We start from the raw sequence: 5,102 nt of genomic DNA on the forward strand, positions 1-5,102 counted from the left end.
AAAAAAGAAGAAGAAAATTGGGACATATTCAGTAGTGTATAAAAGAGGTTGTGAAACCCTTTTAGTCTCAACTTAAACTTCACTGGGTTCTGGGAGGTCTTTCTCTGAATCCACAGTCTTAATTAACTCCCCATTATAAGTTACTATAGTTTTACATGCACTGTTTCACTTGGTATGTTCCTTAAAAGTGGGCCACAAGTAGGTACTCACTGTCAGTCTTCTCTGCAAAGACTAAGTAACTGCTGCTAAGTCGCTTCAGCAGTGTCCGACTCTGTGTGACCCCATAGACGGCAGCCCACGAGGCTCCTCTGTCCCTGGGATTCTCCAGGCAAGAACACTGGAGTGGGTTGCCATTTCCTTCTCCAATGCATGCAGGGCAGGTGCCTATTTGCCTGACACAACTGATTCACTGATTCAAAAGGCAGAGCACCTATTGAAAAATCAAGTACCGTACTATGTGCACAAGTTACAAGTTGATTTTAGATAATCATATGTGCTCTATACAAAGTGAGGGATAATAAGATAGAGAGCAAAGACATGAGAGATGGGTCAGAAGAAGTCTCTCTGAGGACATGAGATTAAGGAAACTAAACAGTGAGAGGTTCTGGGGAAGGGCACTCTGGGTAGCCAGAAGACAAATGGAAAGGCTCTGAGATGGGAATAAGTCCCGATAGTTGGAACTGAGTGAGTTGAGGGCAAGAGAGAGCCAAGGATGGTGATTGGGATGGATCACATCCTTGGCACATAGTAAATACTCAATAAATAGTCAGAAGGATGGGTAGCATGTAATTCTTGCTATCTTGTTTAAAAGCACAGTGATCAGCAAATAAAATTCGAGACTAGAAGCTTGAAAGTGAAAGAATAACACAGCAGGTAAATAAGATGAGGTCTGGGGATTCACAGAATACGAAAGTGAGATATTCAAGGCAGTCTATAATCCACTCCAAAGTGCTGCAAAGGAATGTGGGGGCAAGGGAGCTAGCTGCAGACTGACATCACATGTGACAAGTTCCTGAAGGTATGAGCTAGTGTGAGCTGGACCTTGAGTCACACACAGGAAATTATTAACTGGAATGAACAGGAAAGGAAGGGCATCACAGGGAAATCAGTCTTATCATGTTATCCTGATGGAACTACCACAGCTATTTCTAGGCCACTAAACTACCGCACAATTGCACCCATCTCACACGCTAGCAAAGTAATGCTCAAAATTCTCCAAACCAGGCTTCAGCAATACGTGAACTGTGAACTTCCAGATGTTAGAGCTGGTTTTAGAAAAGGCAGAGGAACCAGAGATCAAATTGCCAACATCCGCTGGATCATCAAAAAAGCAAGAGAGTTCCAGAAAAACATCTATTTCTTCTTTATTGACTATGCCAAAGCCTTTGACTGTGTGGATCACCACAAACTGTGGAAAATGCTGAAAGAGATGGAAATACCAGACCACTTGACCTGCCTCTTGAGAAACCTGTATGCAGGTCGGGAAGCAACAGTTAGAACTGGACATGGAACAGAGTGGTTCCAAATAGAAAAAGGAGTAAGTCAAGGCTATATATTGTCATCCTGCTTATTTAACTTATATGCAGAGTACATCATGAGAAATGTTGGGCTGGAGGGAACACAAGCTGGAATCAAGATAGCCAGGAGAAATATCAATAACCTCAGATATGCAGATGACACCACCCTTATGGCAGAAAGCGAAGAAGAACTAAAGAGCCTCTTGATGAAAGTGAAAGAGGAGAGTAAAAAGTTGGCTTAAAGCTCAACATTCAGAAAACTAAGATCATGGCCTCTGGTCCCATCATTTCAAGGCAAATAGATGGGGAAACAGTGGAAATGGTGTCAGACTTTATTTTCTTGGGCTCCAAAATCACTGCAGATGGTTATTGCAGCCATGAAATTAAAAGACGCTTACTCCTTGGAAGGAAAGTTATGACCAACCTAGACAGCATATTAAAAAGCAGAGACGTTACTTTGTCAACTAAGGTCCATCCAGTCATGGCTATGGTTTTTCCAGTGGTCATATATGGATGTGAGAGTTGGACTAGAAAGAAAGCTGAGTGCCAAAGAATTGATGCTTTTGAACTGTGGTATTGGATAAGACTCTTGAGAGTCCCTTGGACTGCAAGGAGATCCAACCAGTCCATCCTAAAGGAGATCAGTCCTGGGTGTTCATTGGAAGGACTGATGATGAAGCTGAAACGCCAATACTTTGGCCACCTGATGCAAAGAGCTGACTTATTTGAAAAGACCCCAATGCTGGGAAAGATTGAGAGCGGGAGGAGAAGGGGACGACAGAGGATGAGATGGTTGGATGGCATCACCAACTCAACGGACGTGGGTTTGGGTGGACTCTGGGAGTTGGTGATGGACAGGGAGGGTTGGCGTGCTGCGGTTCATGGGGTCACAAAGAGTCGGACACGATTGAGCGACTGAACTGAATTGATATAAATCCATACTCTACTTTTTATACAGGCAAGAGGGACAATTTCATGGAATACATGAAATACAGAAGCTGGCATTGAAATGTCTTTACCTTAGGCTCATGTTGTCCCATTGGAATTCATACTCCACCTTGAGTGAGGAATGTCCTACATTCAGTTTATGGTGAAAGTGATGACAGTTGTGGATCTGGAAGGCATGTTCTAATTCTTTCATTCTCTGGAAGCTCACTAGCTTGCTATTCTTGTTGCGGTGGTTTAGTACCTTTTTAGCACTTGGCTAATTAAACCCTTTTGGAAGTTGTCCAGGATAATCCAGCCTCATATTTTAAAGTCTGTAATATATGAGTCAGAGTGCCACCACCCAACCAATAGCCTGAATCAGAAACTAGATGTCTTTACTCCACCTTTTTTTTTTTCATTACCCCCACCTGGGTCTAATAAAAGAAGTCCTATTAAATCTACCTCTCAAATAACTCTCAAATTCATCATTATGCTCCTTCCTCACCACCACCACCTTATTCAGCCCCTTGTAACCCCTTCTCTGATTCCAATTTTTTAAGTTCCACCATATCTCCCTTCATGCCTCTCAAAGTTCAAGAAAACCGAGTTGTATATAATTCTCCCAAAGCCCCATGCTGTTGAAAGTCTCTGTGCCTTTGTACTTGCAGTTCTCTGCCTAGATTGTCTTTACCCTAAATGGACTCCTCTGATTCATCCTTTAAGACTCAGCTATCATCTATTCTCTAAAGCATTTCCTGTTTACCATTGTATTATTTAGGATTCTTCAGAGAAACAGAACCAATAAGATGTATATAGATAAAGATTTATTTTAAGGAACTGGTTTATGCAGTTATGAAAGTTGGCAAGGCCAAAATCTGCAGAGAAGGCCAGCAGCCTGGAGATTCAGGGAAGAGAAAATGTTACAATTCAAGCATGAAGGCCACCTGCTGCAGAATTCCCTTTTGTTTGGAGGAAGTCAGACTTGTCTACTCAGGCCTTCAATTGACTGAATGAGACCCACTCACACTGTGGAGGGCAACCTGTTTACTCAAAGTCCACTGATTTATACATTAATCTCATCTAAAAATACCCTCACAGAAAGACCCAAAATAATGTTTGACCACATGTCTGGTCACCATGGCCCAGCCAAGCTGACATATAAAATTGACCATCACAATCATGAAGAAGATTAGGATTTTTCCTTCTGTGATCCTGTAACATTGCAAAGAAAACTCTATTTTAGCATTTACTGTATTGCTTCAATTATCAGCTGACACATCAAACTCCCCTCTCATGGGTACTAACCATATTCATATTCCATTCTTAATGAAGCAACAGTAAATACTTAATCAAATCAATGACTAAATGAATTCATTTACTGTTCTTATGTTGTTAAGACAATATTGTACAAGTCCAATCCTTACAATAATCACCAGATCAGGGAATTATTGTTAGCTTCCCAGGAAAGAAAATTTTAAACAGAACACAAAGAAGTCATTAGCCCAATTTCCTGCTGAAAGACCACAAATCCCAAGATTCATTTAAAACCTTTGTCTCTTGATTGACAAGGTACAAAAGATGGCCGGACGTCCTTAAGCTTTCCTGGGCAGTGGACGGATGGCCATGAGGATGACTCCAGCTGTGATCATCCCAGCTCCTGCAACCACTGACCAACAGGAAGTTCCCTACAACAGTCTGGACTTGTACACTGCTCCATGATTCATCTGTTCATAAAGGTACCAGACCTCTGGCTCAAAGCATTTGTGGCATAATGACAGTAGAAAGACCATAATTCCAAGCATGTGTCATAGAGCAATTAGAACAAATTTCTGCCATTACTTTGAAACCGAGGATTCAAGGTGTGAAGGGCAGGAACTCTTCAGTAGCCAAAACAATGTAATTTCATTCTAGAACAAAGAGGGGATGGTATTTGGTGAGATGGACTTCACACGAAGGATTTTACTAATAGCTGCAATGCTGTGAGAATTTATTACAATGTAGGCCTTATTCTAGAGCAGTTTCTGTGTCTATCTTACTCCATTCTTACAATAGCTCTCTGAGTGGGTACTGTTATGATCACATTTACAGAGATGATGTGATAAGGTTAGGGAGCAGCTCAGTGGAGCTTCAAAACTAGACAGTCTGGCTCTAAAGCCCAGGGCTAGGGCACAATATAGCCCCCTCAGAACACCTTAGAATCACAGGAGCAGATCAGGAGTAAGTTAGGGAGCTTTCGAATATGCTCCTCTTTCTACCATATTTCTCAAGGTTCATTAGGACCTGCATCCCCACACCCCATCTATCATTCCCACCTCACCTACCCTTCCAAGCTTTATGCTCTCACCATCTGCAGTCTACACTTCAGCCAAAGTGTCTTGGTTCCATCAGCATCTCTTGCCTGCAGGCACATACTTGGCATTTCCTCCACTAAGACTTTTCTCCGCTTCCCTCCCTTCACCTGATCGACTCCTGGTCCTTCTCAAGTGTTAACTTTGCCCTCACTTTCTCTGCGGAGAGCTCTCCTGACCACTCTGCCTGATTTGAGTGCCCTTCTCCCTTATGCTGCTACAATCCTAATTTTCTCTATCACAGACCTTATCAGACTAAATGGCAATTACTTGTTTTAATGATCTGTCTCTTAACTGTGGTCTCCATGTA

The sequence above is a fragment of the Muntiacus reevesi genome, chromosome 4, assembly GCF_963930625.1.
Source record: "Muntiacus reevesi chromosome 4, mMunRee1.1, whole genome shotgun sequence".
Lineage (NCBI taxonomy): Eukaryota > Metazoa > Chordata > Mammalia > Artiodactyla > Cervidae > Muntiacus > Muntiacus reevesi.